Below are 16550 nucleotides of genomic sequence, written 5' to 3'. Positions count from 1 at the left end.
AATATGTATAGTTTCAGTTGTTCTTAGCATTTGGCAGGGGGGGTCGTAACCTTTTGTGGTGAGAACCAGTGTGACTGGCCTGCCAACGGGGTGCTAAGGATTTCATTGGAAAAGTTATCAGTTACATCCGATAATGTAATTTCGTTTTACATACCCGTAAATCAAAAAATCACAATACAATACAATAACAATACCTGTCTAAAGTGTGACTACTATGCAGAATCAACCTGTGATGACCTGTGATACAAAATCATTTAACAAGAGCGCCATCTAGAGGCAATACCACTGTTAATAAATGTTGTCACCGTAGAGGGCATTAATTTGAGGTTAACGGGGTTTCCGCCATTGCGCGATTGAGAGCATGAAACAGATTTTACAGGACGAGCTTATGTCAGGACTGAGGAATATTCCGAACGAAGTAAGTGATCTATATCTACGATTAGAGTATACTCGTTAGATATTCATGTTTGAGTTATGGACCTCGTGAAATTATAATTAATACCTGTGAACACTGTATGTATGAACAGAACGCGTTTGTTGTCTCAGCGGCGTGTAATCTCAACACATGCGACCATTCCGTTTCTTGCTTTGCACTGGTGAGGAATAACTGATGGTAATAGTCTCACAGAATCGGGGTCGTTTCCTCGGTATATACGAATTTGTATATACAAATTACAATAACAATACAATTACAATACTTAAGATGTTACACATATCGTAAAACAAATCACGTGACAATATGATAATAACGGTAATAAATCATAGCTTAAAAGTTGAACAGAACGATGAAGGGTCACGTACTTCGTTGCAAAATGGTCGTATGGTCATTTAAAATTATTAAATGAGAGTTGTCTACACCAAAATAATTTGTTCACACATTTATTCTCTCAATTTAACAACTTGTAATTGTGGCAGTTAATCAAACGTGTGTTGTTTACACCAAAATAAGACTCAAATATTAGTCCATACATTTATTCTCTCAATTTAACAACTTGTAATGGTGTAAAATTATTGAACGAGAGTTGTCTACACCAAAATAAGTCTAAAATATTTGTCCACATATTTATTATCACAATTTAACCATTGGTTAATGGTGGAAAGTTAATTAAACGCAACTTGTCTACAGCAAAATAAGTCACAAATATTTTTCCACACATTTATTCTCTCAATTTAACAACTTGTATTTGTGGAAATTAATCAAACATGAGTTGTTTACACCAAAATTAATATTAAATATTTGTTGAGACATTTATTCTCTCAATTTAACAACTTGTTGTTGTGGGAATTAATCAAACATGAGTTGTTTACACCAAAATAAGTATTAAATATTTGTTGAGACATTTATTCTCTCAATTTAACAACTTGTAATTGTTGGAATTAATCAAACATGAGTTGTTTACACCAAAATAAATATTAAATATTTGTTGAGACATTTATTCTCTCAATATAACAACTTGTTGTTGTGGGAATTAATCAAACATGAGTTGTTTACACCAAAATAAGTATTAAATATTTGTTGAGACATTTATTCTCTCAATTTAACAACTTGTAATTGTGGGAATTAATCAAACGTGAGTTCTTTACACCAAAATAAGACTCAAATATTAGTCCATACAAATTATTTCCTCAATTTAACAAGTTGTACTGGTGTAAAATTATTAAACGAGAGTTGCCTACACCAAAATAAGTCTCGATTTTTTGTCCACACATTTATTTTCACAATTTAACAACTTGTTATGGTGTAAAATTATTAAATGGTGTAAAATTATTAAATGAGAGTTGTCTACACCAAAATAATTTGTTCACACATTTATTCTCTCACTTTAACAACTTGTAATTGTGGGAATTAATCAAACGTGAGTTTTATTTATTTCCTCAATTTAACAAATTGTACTGGTGGAAATTAATTACGTGCAACTTGTCTACGCCAAAATAAGTCTCAAATATTTTTCCACACAATTATTGTCACAATTTAACCACTTGTTAATAGTGGAAATTACTTAAACACAACTTGTTTAATCAGTTGACATCAATGCAACTTACTTGCAGACAGTGCACAAAAGAGTATCATTATTGAACAATTATAAACAGGAACGTGTCTTGGCATTAGGGTTAGGGTCAGGTCAGGTATGAACAACGCAAATGGAAAACACCCAATTGGCAGGATGTACACTAACGGGTTATGGGATGCATATAGTTTACACAAGTAAAAACACAAAATTGGCAATTTTTTGGACAATTGTAATTCAAAAATAGAAACGTGTTATATTTCTATATATATATGCACACTGTATAGTCTCATCAAATGAAACACAACCAATCAATCCATCGTGGTCTTGTGGGTCAGTTGTCAAATTCAAAGTCAAAGGTCATGCACTTTGTTGCAACCTGGCCGTGATTTTAAAACTAGGTCATGGCGAGACAGACAAAGAAGACATCATCAACACTCAAATATTACAATAAAACAGGGAAGTGGTAGCATATTACAACGTAGGAAAATGGGAAATAAAAAAACAAAATACAAACGCCAAGGATGTGAATTACACTGGATAAACAGATGCAAATATCAAAGCAATCGTTATAGCTTTCCCATTCAACTAATCAGAACATTGAAGTAGTCAGCAAAATGAACACTAGTCAAAGAACAACCCTGTGGAATGGTACACAAATAAAACAAAATTAGCTTTAAAATCAAATAAACTGAAAAACATCAAACCATAAAATGTAAATAAAGAATATTAGAAAAGAAAAACCGCATGATACGCTGCCATGCAGAACTAAAAAAATAAGTAAGAAAACAGCATATTAAGTAAACATGGTAATTAAACTGAAAATTACATGATTTTGACAAGAAATAAACAGAAACAAAGTTAGTTTTGCTCGATATTAAAGTGTCGAAATGGTGTGCCCTATATTTGCAAAATCAATTCAGGAGAGAGAGGAATACCCTCTGCGGTATAGTGGTATTTATACCCAATGTGGAATTCATTAAGGGTTTGAATTCAGAAGTTATCATTTTTTCAACATCAAATATTCATTCTAAGGATTTATTTCTGTATCTTATGTACTTGCAGTTGTGGAAATTAATCGAACGAGGTATTTACACCATAATTATTTTTTTTCTCAATTTAACAACTTGCGTTCAAAAGTATAAAGAAAATAAATATGACAACAAAAAATACTAAAACCGAGACTTCTTGAAGGAAATGATAAATTTGAAAAGTAATTAACTATCAATGGATCTACCATCACGTCGTTGCCCATGGAAGACTTAACACAATAAAGGATGCTTATTGGTAACCAGAAACACATTTTAATCAGCTATATATTTGCTCACTAATTAGATCAAGAGTACGGTTTAATTGTTTAGCAAGCACAATTAATTTGAGTAGGAAAATAATTAACAATCTCCGACTTAGATGGATACTTCCTAACTACGTTGTTTTGCATTAGATGTATGGTATGCAAATTACCAGCACGTGTTCAACGCTAACAGCGGAGCAGTAAAACAAAGGCTTAGTGACAGAAGGGCTCAAATTTACATAATTCACACCAAAATGATGTAATGATGATTTCAAAGTTATGATTTTATATTATTTTATTTTATGTAGAAGAGCTGTTGGAGACTGGGTTATACCAATGACTTGTATTCATCATTCAAATCTCTGAACTCTTTGTAGTTTCAATGATTTTGTTTGCTTTATTGTTAATCTTTTGTGTGTAATCAGTGTTTTCCCAAGGTCACAAACAGCTGGTAGCATTGTCATGCTTGGTGGTCAATGCCACACTCCAAACCATTTCAGATCTATTGTTAATAATTTCAATTGATTATTGTTCTATAAGTCAGAAAGCAGCTAAGTTCAATTAGTTCAACATGTATATGTAATTAGTCTGGTACGTGACTGGCTAATCATCTCGATGCCAAAGAAAATATTTAAAGAAAATGAAAAATAGCAAATTTATGTCGAAATGTACAACATGCTTATGGTACTTCAGAAATCAAGTAGAAATCACGACCAACATCTGATTTGAAAAAAAAAAAAACGTTTGAAATAATACTAATTCTGGTGTTGAAAATAAAAGTGCTACTCGTGCTGAAGAATAAATTAAGCAAATTGCTTGCTAAATATGAGGCAAATTGTTCGCCACTCTTGACACAACCAAACACTGGTATTTTTTTATCATTTATACTTTAAGTCCTTTAATAACAACATAATCTTTTATACTATTTTAACTTAGATATATATATTGGATAGAATCAGATTGTATAGTGTAGTGTAGTGTAGTGTACAGACTAAAGGTTTCACATGCAGAATCCACTTCAGGTAAGTGTAGTTCATTTTGATAATTTTAAATATGTATATATGTAGATTGTTATGTCTTATTCTACTTTCATACATTCTACCAACATTTTATCCACATGTAGCTATCATGCCAGGTTTTGTGGATACATAGAAAACTAGCGTTCTATAGAAAGATATCTCAATACATTGTGTCTACATATTGGTTCTGCACATGAAACTTGTATTTTACCTAAATAGGCTGCTCTGATATCACACCATACTTTTACTTTGGTACATTGCATCTACATTGTATATTATCCATGCTTCTGTAAAGACACAGAGAAAACAAGCATGCACTACGTTCAATTACCACTGTAGGCATTATTCTGCCATTCAACCAAGGACGAAGACAAAAATCTATGTCAGGGAAAGCCCTATGACTTCATATATTTTTCTTCCACATCATGAACCACGTCACCGAGGCAAGGCAGGGGACATCATCTTGCCTTATGACTTCACTTCTGTTTTTCTCTGCATCAAGTGAGCATCCTAGCAAAAACAGTGTGATTCAGTCTCCAGTTTTTCGACTGAGATTTCTGAAGAAGCTGTGAACCGTTGGTAACAGTAGACGTAGTGGCTGGTAGGCTAATTTGTTTTTCTTATTTTTGTGTGTGCAAAAGAACTCAGGTTTATCTGAGCGAGCTACAAACGACCTGGCCAAGGCAAATAGGGATTCCACCAATGCAGCCTGCGTCCTAAAATGGCGGGCATACGTTGGTGTAGTGGAAGGGAGGTTGATCCATGCCATCTCTGTTGACCATGTAGCTGACGTTTTCATCCATTTGTTTGACGAGTTGGGCTTGTCCTATGCAGCGATCATTGGCCTTGTTACCCACCATCGAGAATTGCTTCTATGCCCAGTTTGGGTGTTGAGTTACTACGAGAATCGTACTAAGGAATCGAGGCATGGCAGCAAGCACATGTTTATGTGTTATGACTAGGGTAAGCAGGACAAACCATTCTCCCCGACTTCCATTTCCAGGTGGATCACTGCGGCAGTGTGCAAGATTTATTACTGTTGGCTATATGCCAGCATTGTCACCCATCATAGAGAATTGCCTCTATGCCCAGTTCGAGCGTTGAGTTACTACGAGAATCGTACTAGGGAATCGAGGCATGGCAGCAAGCACATGTTCATGTGTTATAACCAGGGTAAGTAGGACAGATCAGTCTACCCGACTTCATTTCCAGGTGAATCACTGCGTCAGTGTGCAAGGTCTGTGACCATCTGGCATCCTCGACACAGGGTCTACAGAGACACAGAGTACGAGCACATGGGCTTTGTGCGATCACTGAATCATTGGCTCTTGCATCAGGTGCCCTCCCACTCTAGCATATACTGAGGGCGGGCATTTATTACCAAAGAGACACCCAAACAATTGAGGAAGGTCCTTTTACGGTGGGACCTGTTCTAGTGGGTGAGACTTGGGTTACTGAGCAAGCCCAGATGAACACAGGGATCACTGCACATAGGGGAAAGAGTAGTCTCTGCTACAGATTTGTGCAGAGAAGTTTCTCCCGTCAGCACTTCTTGGACATGTCCAGGTCTCATTTTCGGCCTATGCCCTCATGCAGAACTGTTTCAGCCTCTTTTTTCGGAATGCTAGTCACTCAAGCATCTGAGTTTAGGTCTAGCATTGTCGTGCAACTCTGTCATCCTTTCTGCAGTTGCTTTGTTATGGGCACGACACTGTCAAATTAAGACACCGTCACTGGTCTTATCTAAGTGGTAGTCGTAAGCAGGGAATATTGTGCCGGGCTATGGACACCCTTTTATGCATGGAAACCCACCATCTTTCTGCGTTTGACTCAAAATGGTCATTCTAACTGACTGGAGTCTAAGGTGGGTAATTTAACATAGTGAATTTATGCAGAAGGTTTTCAACCCGCCTATTCACACAGTTCTTACCCAACATAGACACAAGGTCCCTACTGTGGAAGAAAATCTATGAGCTCATGGGGCTTCCCCTGACCTAGATTTCTCTCTCTGTTGCTGGCTGAATCGCAGATGATGTTGACTGACATGAGTCTATGGTGGGTATGAACTATGTGAATAGATGGGTTGAAAACCCTCTGCATAAATTCACTATGTTAAATTACCCACCTTAGACTCCAGTCAGTGTCTAATTCTAGCTATATAGTCTGCTCTGGTATCACACCATACTATTACTGTAATACACTGTATCTACATGTATGTAACATTCCAGGCCCCAAAAGGACATGTATACAACGAGCATTCTAGCTAGATAGCCTGCTCTCGTATTACATCACACCATACTTTTACTGTAATACATGTGCATCTACATGTGGGTAAGATTCCAGGCCCTAAGGAGACGCATGTATAAGGGGCATACTAGCTAGATAGGCTGCTCTGATTTAATAACATACTTTCACTTTAATGCAATGCATCTAAATGTAGGTAATAATCCAGGCTCAAAAAAGTTAAACATATAACGAGCATTCTAGCAAGCTAAGCCCATCAAATTATATAATACGTTTACTTTAGTACATTGTATATACATGTAATATTTTTGGTTTTACAAAGACACATAGATAACTAGCATTTTGGCTAGTTAGGCTGCTCTGATATCACACCATACTTTATCTTTATTTAAATAAATTACATCCACAATTAGATTTTGTTCTTTGTTCTACAAAGACACTTAGATAACTAGCATTCGAGCTAGATAGGCTGCTCTGATATCACATCACACCATACTTTTACTGTATAAGTTATGTGGAAAGCGTCAACAAATTGTTGATTGTTTTTCATGACATGCGCATAGAATTTTATTCCAAGCGATTCTACATTGAACATAATTACTAATAACCGTGAATGGAACGAGATTGTCGATCGACCACACACCATCGTGTGGAGTTTTCCTGATGAGCGCAGTGAGCGAAGATTGTTGAATAAATAAAAATGTACATCGAGTGCATATACTAGTATATCATAACTACAGGAAAAATTGTTATTACGGCTTAAGAATGCCGTTTATCGTAGACAAGTTGACTTCAACCACCGTCTGTGTTTTCAGACAGACACTTTATATTCTGTCTGGTTTTGACAAACTCTGATTTCTTTCCTGTAATTCATTCCATTGTATGTATCAGCAATGCACTGGTAGCGTTTAATACACCTCATATTCAAAGTAGGCATTTTGAAAACGATGTGGGTGGGGCTTACAGTGCCGGCAAATTGGAAACTCGACGCTTTTGAAAACCATTTTTCCGGCAAAATTCATTACTATTCTGTTTTTATTTATAACTAACCTGAACATTCATGGCGCCACTCACGTTTGAAAAACAGAAATATAATATTTTTTGTGGAGCTTTTATACACAGATATTAATGTGAGTGAGGCGACTTTACTTGAATAATAAACTCCACCCGCGCCTGTTTATAAACCATGTCGATCTTTAATACATTGTATCTACATGTAGGTAATAATCCAGGCTCTAATAAGACAAATATGCAACGAGCATTTTAGCCAGATAAGCTGATCTGATATCACATCATACCATACGTTTACTTTAATACATTGCATCTACATTGTATTATCCATTGTTCTGTGAAGATATGTAGGTAATATTCCAGGCTCCAAACAGAAACGTAAATAACTAGCATTCTAGCTATGTAGGCTGCTCTGATATCACACCTTTCTTTTATTATCATTTTTTATTGTACCACATGTAGCTATTTTCATAGACTCTGAGACACACAGAAAATTAGCTAGATATGGTGCTTTGTGATCACATAATACTTATACATTGATACGTTATCTCTAAATAGTATTTACATGTAGCTATGTTGATAAACTCTGTAGAGACACATATAAATCTTATATTACAGATAGATAGGCTGCATTGTTATCACACCGTATTTTTATTTAGATACATTCCACTTACAGTGTATTTACATGTATGTTTTATCCTAGGTTCTGTAGAGACACACATAAAACTAGCATTCGAGCTAGACCCGCTTATTATGCTGGAATCATTCTTGTCAGATAACAATCTACAACGCCAGTTAATAATATTTTGATAGGTTTAGGCTAGGCTTTGTAGAAGCACATAAATACATGGTATACTGCAGTTAGATATCCATCATTTCATGATGTTGCACTCCAAATATATTTTGTTGTATTGTTTCATTCTGTTATTTTGTAGGTGAAAACTGAACTTGCTGCCAATTTATAGATGAAGAACAGTTCACACAATGAAGCCCTGGAACACAATGCAGTACATTTCATTTACCAAGATTTTCAAGATTTCCAGAGAAGTGAGACGAATTCCTAAACATTTGTATACTCAAGTCACTGAAAATATATATGAAACTTACCAACATATACACATAGAGAATTATGCTTGCAATGTCACATAGTATGCTTTGAATTATTAATGAAAACAACAACACAACTAAAATGTGCGATATTAGAATTGTATATTAGTTCATTGGGGAGAAATGTGTAATGTGATTGCTTGCTGAGTTCTGTTGATTTATTACAATCTAGTATATTTCAAATTGACCACATCCAATCAGATTACCTTCATACTGCATTCTAACCCGTACGCTCAGCTATACTTATATAACCTCATAATGGAAGTAAATACAGACTGCAAAATGCCATATACCAGTAGAGGTTTTGACACAATCAACAGAGAACCTAAATGTGTGCAGTCCATGGAAAAGGTGTTTCAGTGCATGCAATGTAAAAATAGCTTCACTCAGTCTGGTGGTCTAAAACATCATATGCTTACACATACAGGATCGAAGTCATTCCAGTGCAAAACATGTAAGAAGTGTTTTACTCAGTCGTGCCATCTAAAAGACCACATGCTTGTACATTCAGGGGTGAAGCCATTTCAGTACAAACAATGTGACAAATGCTTCACTCAGTCGGGTAATCTAAAACAGCACATGCATACACATACAGGATGTAAGCCATTTCAGTGCAAACAATGCAAGGAATGCTTCACTCAGTCTAGTAGTCTAAAATATCACATGCTTATACATACAGGATTGAAGCCATTTCAGTGCAAACAATGCGAGAAATGCTTCACTCAGTCTGGTAACCTAAATAATCACATGCTTACACATACAGGATTGAAACCATTTCAGTGCAAACAATGCAAGAAATGCTTCACTCAGTCTGGTGGTCAAAAATATCACATGCTTACACATACAGGATTGAAGCCATTTCAGTGCAAACAATGCAAGAAATGCTTCACTCAGTCTGGTGGTCTAAAATATCACATGCTTACACATACAGGATTGAAGCCATTTCAGTGCAAACAATGTGACAAACGCTTTACTCAGTCTTGTAATCTAAAACAGCACATGGTTACACATACAAGATTGAAGCCATTTCAGTGTAAACAACGCGGGAAATGCTTCACCCAGTCTGGTCGTCTAAAAAATCACATGCATACACATACAGGGCTGAAGTTATTCCAGTGCAAAGAATATGACAAGAGTTTTGTATATTCAAGCGATCTAGGAGAGCAAAGGCACACTCGTAATATCCAGTTCATAAAGACCGCTAATCAGCTGGAGAAGAGATCATTGGTCGGGTTAGATTTTTTGAAAAGTACTCAAGAGGATAACAGGAGTGGCATTGAACAAGTGAGTCAGGGAACAGAGACATTCAGAATGTGCTTTCGTTCTAGAAATAAGAAGGCATTAAAAGGGAACGAGAAGTTGAGCTACAAAATTAATAAACTGGACCAACATTTTGTAAAAAGTAAGGGCACAGAAACCTTCAGACATGTGGTATTTTTCTAATTCGTCATGTATCAAAACGTGTGATGACATTTAGATCTTGATATTTTGATATGAAATACAACAGACAACGTTTTTTATTGAATAAAGATGATTATAGGATTGTAAACATGTACATGTTTGTTTTTAAATATAGTGGATAGCAATCTAGTGTGTGTTGCCATTCACATTTGGTCCCAAGGTATAGGTATTGGTACATTAGGATTATTATTAGTCCTGTATCATTGAAAAACAACTTTTATTTTAATTTTATTTTGTACTGTCATATTTAGTATGCAATATTAGAAAAGTATTCCAGTTTATTACTGCATACGTTCCAATCTAGATACATTTATGCAACAAATGTCAACATTAAACAGGAATCTGAGTGTGACTAAATTTGTATTTTGAAAGTATACACATAATGTAATTATAATATTTTAAAGTTTGTTTTAGATTGTTACCCAGTAGTCTGCTGGTAGAGGCATTTAGTACACTGTCAATGAATTATTATTAATAACAATAGTTAAAGATGATTACAATAATATTTCATTCTGTGGCTGATAATTATTTGTGTGATATGTTAGCTATTTATTTAATTTGTCATTAAGTGTTCTTTTCGTACATCAAGTGGATGTAATACTTAAAATTGGATTATACTTTTCTTACATGGACAAGTATGGTGACATTCTCATCAGCGGAAACTCGTGGTATATTATTCGTATTGAATTCATACCACGCTTTGGTCATTGATATTTTTAGCCCGGAAGTACATGGGAATACTGGACTGGAAGTTATAAAAGTTTAAGGTCTTTCACAAAGTTCCCGGAATTGTGTGACACACCTAACCAGGATATTTCAGTGTAGTGAAATCGAGATTGGACTGTCGAAAGTCGGTCGTACCTAATATTAATCTGTTATTATTAATAAAAATTGTGTATAAACGTAATAGGCCTGAAATAATTGCAAACGCTGGGACAGAAAGTATGGAGTGCCGTAAGGCACGACCGACTGTCCAGTGCTGCAATTCACTGGTAAGATTTCTTACCAGATCCGGGTACTTTCATATGCAAATGAATAGTCACGCAGATGTCTATCATTTTTTACAGTGGCCAATCGTAAAAAGGACCAGGGGTCGCTGGCGACTAGAATCGATAACGACTTACGCGAAGTTTGTTTTGACTGTATGCGATCGCGACAAATTCCACAGCAGTTTTTGATATCATAACACAAACAAATCTTGACGAATGCATTATAAAAGTGCTGGAACGTTTAGACTACCATGATATTTCTTGCAAAGAATACAAGCGAGTAATTATTATCGCAAACTACACAGAAGGGGGATATGTGTTTGTCTGCGTGCCGTGTTGACATTCGTCTAATCAAAAGAAACTCGTTTCGAAAGCAGGGATCCCTCACTTTCAGTTGCCATTCAGTCGCCTGCGACCTTTCCAATAACTCTCGCTTAGCTTTCTGAAATTCCTTCCTGAATTCATCCATGTTTTATGCAGAGTTGACGCTCTCAGTCTACATTTTCTGCACGCATACGAACTGGCGAAGTGTAGATCGATCGTCTCTGCCACAACAAATTCGCATGTCGTAGTTCTGTTGATCCCGCGAAACAGTACAGGACCGATAAGCAGGACCGATTTGAAACACACGTGTGCTTTTAAATTTGTCGAGGCCACTGATTGGGTGGTACCTATGAGTATTGGCATTGCGATACACGATAATAATAAATGTAACTCTGTAGGAAGGTGGTTGTAGAGCAGGGGATCGTCGCTAAAGAAACTAAAGTGTGATGTTACACGTGGCTTATTTTCGATAATTACGTTAATAGGAAGAGTGGAGGTGTGGATATGCTCGTAGTATATTTACGAGCCGATAGCACTAATACCCATGGGTATCAAGTGTATAACGAACCAATAAGACTTGCTTCCATAGTGCACAAGTACAGACCTTATCTACTTTGGCATTCCAATGAGAAAATTGATAACGGAACTAATATGGAACAATACAAAGTCATGCGGCATTGATCATTTCTTTGAATTGTGTTTATTTCAATAATGGCGTTCGTCTGAAATGTAGATTTGTCGTTTCATGTACATTTTGCCACCCTCGCATCGTTGTACTACGATGCCACAGCGATGACCACGATGCCCGTATGCTTAGGGTGTTGTCATGTACACTGCAGTCAACAATTAAAAACAATATTCACTACACGAAGAACACACTTTCGCTCTCGTAAATACAGCTACTATCACATGGAAATAGTAAAGATAATGCATCACTTCGCGTGACGAAAACCCGGAGACCTGCCACAGCCACTTGTAACGCAAAACAAATGTTATATACCAAATAGTGTACATTTCCTAATGTACATGAGGCCTGTTTTACAAAAGTAAGTCGAAACTTGTATTATGTATAAGAAATATTTTAGTCATTTGTTCACCCATTTTTAGCGTGACTACCAATTGTAAAGAGAATGAACATTGTCACAATTTAGCCCGTTAAAAAGCCACCACGTAGGTACACGTTTGCAACAGGATTTGTTCATAACCGACAAAAAATGGATTCGTCACATGTAACATAATTGGTCTGTCATCAGCAACTCGAGGGCTCGTGTGGCCCGAGGATAATCCCTGTTCCATTTCATGAATACTGTTTTTATCGCCACGTGCACGCTCTCGGGACATAAAAAATAGGAGTAAACAATACTAACCACAACAAGTAACCTGCAGAATTTTAAACTCATAGTTGCTGTCGACATAGGAATAAACGGCAAGGTAAAGACTATGTCTAATTATAGTAAATACGTACTGCGTGCGTGACTCGAACCGGCGCTCGCGTACGGCACCAAATCGCCTAGCTTCACGCCACTACACGTCTTCCCATCGGCCACCGGGCATCCCCAAAAAAGGATGCTTAATAACCGAGCTTATTACGTGCAGAGAACATGAAACCCGTCCACGCGATACGCGCCACACAACATGGCCAGAATGCGGCAAAGGCCTTATAAAAAAAGTGTTAAGTCTCCATAGAGTATATCGGAAATGGCATTTTCACTTGGATTTATTTTAGCGGAAAATGTGCATACAGACGTGTAGTGGCGTGAAGCTAGGCGATTTGGTGCCGTACGCGAGCGCCGGTTCGAGTCACGCGCGCAGTACGTATTTACTATAATTAGACATAGTCTTTACCTTGCCGTTTATTCGGTGCTATTTGCTTACTTTACTTCCTATGTCAACAGCAACTATGAGTTTAAAATTATTTCTCAGTACTTATTCACTGTTACAATGCTGTACCATTACTTTCACCATCCTACTACAGCCAGATCTGAAGGCCTTTGCCTTTGATATATATATAATTTTAGAGCCTGTTATTATGTGATTTTTCTAAGTTGTGTTGAAGACTATTCCATTACGAAATCGCTGAAATTAGTTTATCTCATTGTAAAAGGAACGTTGTTGCTTCGACATTGTTGTCCACGAACGACTGACTTCGAAACGTTCCATCGAGATCGGACGGCGACCTATCGTGCCAATTCTTCGCCATTGTATTCAAACGAATGACGTGTGCGCTGTTCAAACCCGGGATTCTACCAGTAGGGGCGTTTCAGTTAAAAAAAACATCGTAAAGCATACAAATTCAACATTTTCAAATCAGTATACTAAAACAGAAATGCTTAGGAATGCAAAAGGAAGATAGATATAAGTATAAACAAAAGTATTTAAGTATAAACATCTCTGTTGATACAATCCCCCACATATTCTGCTCCCAATTATTCCTGCGTAATATAGAATAGCCCCTTTCCTTGTCAACATTCTGAGTAAAATCACGTGATAGGAAATTACATACTCTTCCGCCGGTCTGGAAAATTTGTTTAATTAGCTCTCTTTCAAGCAAGAATGCAGATTTCCCAGTGGGAGTGAAACTGGTTCGACTCTTCCATCGAAAAATAGGGGTGTTTCAGCATAAAACGAATAACCCTGGGGTGCACACAATCCACCGAATTTCGGAACAAATCTCACATCAGTTAGAACAGCAGAATACCGCAGAAATATCAGACAAAACATGAAAACACTACATATTATATAACAGCCTGAACCCTCTCTATTGCAATTCCAGGAATAACCCCCATTTTCCGCCTTGGTATCACCCAATCCTGAAAACATACTCTTGAAACCACTCTGACGCGTTTAGTAATGATCATTTCATTGAAAATGACAAAATGCGTGTATGTACCTCAGGTAGACCTCTCATAGATTTGTTGATTTCATGATGATATCTTCAATTCTCTAATTTTGATGAATATTTGTGTTTTTTGGTAAAAAGTGATATTTTCGACTTATTGCTGAAAACTTTAAGTCTGATTGTTTTGATACATATCGGTATTACATGTGAACTGCTCTCAGATTTGTTCATTTTGTGATTATATCTTTGATTCTCTAATTTTGATGAATACTGTAAAACATGTCTTTTTCGCGAGCATGTCTTTTTAGCGAATTTAGCGAGAGAACTGATTCGCTAATTCAAGATGTAGCTAATGACTTTATTATAAATTCAAAATGTCCACCAAACAACGTCTTTTTTTCCTCAATCACAATTTGTAAAAACAACACAAAGTAAACGTACTGACATGATGAATACACTTTATTGAAAAGTAAATTAACACAGAAAAATAAACGCATTCATTGTGGTCATTATTTCAATGAAAATAAATAAATGAATAAATAACACCAATGAAGTTATACTGATATATAGTTTGTCTTGTCATGCAGGTGATAACTGCGCATTTGTTTTGGCACGCGACAGACAAGTATTGTGAAAACAGGAAATGAACAATGACAAGACAGATTTGCTAAATCAACATTTCGATATTACGTCATTTTACCACAATTCATAGACTTGCTTTTTATTGTTATGATCCGTGGCACGATTACTCCATCCACTGTATGATGTACATGCAAATTTGCGAGCCCAAATATGGCCGGTAATGTGAGGGCGCTTACACTGATGGCAAGTCTGTTTGGATTTTGCAGTCACATGACTTTCGCGTTCATCACTCGTTTAAGTAATTTATATTTATTTTTCAGAATGACAACAGACTGCAAGCAAGTATACGCAACTCGTTAAAATTGCATGTCACTTTTTCAATTTTTGTAATTTTTGGTACAAAAAGGATATTTTTGACGTCTTGTTGTAAACCGCAAGTCTGATTACTCTGATATTATATATATAGATACTACATGTGGACTTCTCTCAGATTTGTTCATTTTGTGATGATATCTTTGATTCTTTAATTTTGATTTTTGTCATTTTTGATAAAAAGGAATCCGATTGCTTTATAATACTATACATATTGTTCATTTTTTGACAATGTGAGTCTTTGCAGTTACCCTGTTTGTATGTGTGTGTGTCTGACTGCTCCACAGATATCTCAAGAACCGTATATTGGTTTTTAATAAAACTTGGTGTATAGATACTCTGGGTTAATGCACAGATTTGATTAGGTTTTAGCTGAAATTCATAAATATTAATTACATGATTTGCATGATAATTAGCTATTTTGTAGCTGTTCCTTGACTGTTCGATTGATATCTAAAGAGCCATTTATTAGATGTTAATGAAACTTGATACATAGATGCTTTGAACTAATGCACAGACGTGATTAGTTTTGGGTTAAAATCAGTGCATGTTTAATTACCTAATTTGCATAATGAGCACATTTTCAGCTTTTACACTGATATCACATGTACTAATTATTCCTTTCAATGAAACTTTGTATATTGATGCTCCAGAACAATGCACATACCTGCTGAGTTTTGGGTAAAATCAGATCATAAAAATCATAATTTTTTTGTTCTAATCATATTTCAATGAAACTTCGCACATACATCGTCTGTGACAGTAAATTATCTCAATTCAATGAATCTTGTTACATATTACTCTAACACAATGTGATGACCAAATTAATTTTAGGTTTATATACATCTATAATAATTACCTATTTTGCATAATAATCTACTTTCAGCTTTCCACAAATTTTGTTAGGATTAATCATCACATTATAATGAAACTGTGTACATGTGCACCCTGAAACAATATACATGCATCTATGCATAATAATTGCTTAATTTTAATAATAATTCATTTAGTTCATTGAGGTAATCCACGGACGTGATTAGTTTAATTTTGATAAACATGCATTTTGATTAACTATTATTAGCCCATTTCTGATATCTAACAAATTCAGATTTAAATTGAATTCATTGCTCTAGCTCTAATTGGACTAAAAACTGTATGTACTATAATTTTTGATAATGAATCACATTGTTTTCATGTTATGCATCTCAAATAGCAAACAAAAATTTGTTGTCAAGCTACTTGTTTGAAAAGCAAACCTTAAATTTTGAATTAATTTTAATGTGTCTCCAATACTCTCAG

The 16550-nt window shown here is 35.8% G+C and overlaps 1 long non-coding RNA gene across 1 annotated transcript; it reads left to right on the top strand.

Annotated features, from left to right (window-relative positions):
• Positions 1-329: 329 nt before the first annotated feature.
• LOC146731559 (uncharacterized) lies at positions 330-8767 on the top strand. The gene is made up of 3 exons (XR_014927069.1): positions 330-418; positions 4240-4325; positions 8513-8767. It is a non-coding gene; the product is annotated as an uncharacterized LOC146731559 (long non-coding RNA).
• Positions 8768-16550: the final 7783 nt, after the last annotated feature.

Source organism: Saccoglossus kowalevskii, chromosome 18 (genome assembly GCF_978046115.1).
Source record: "Saccoglossus kowalevskii chromosome 18, keSacKowa6.1, whole genome shotgun sequence".
NCBI classification, from domain to species: domain Eukaryota; kingdom Metazoa; phylum Hemichordata; class Enteropneusta; family Harrimaniidae; genus Saccoglossus; species Saccoglossus kowalevskii.
The sequence above is the reverse complement of the archived record's forward strand: the minus strand, read 5'-3'. Positions and strand labels throughout refer to the sequence as shown.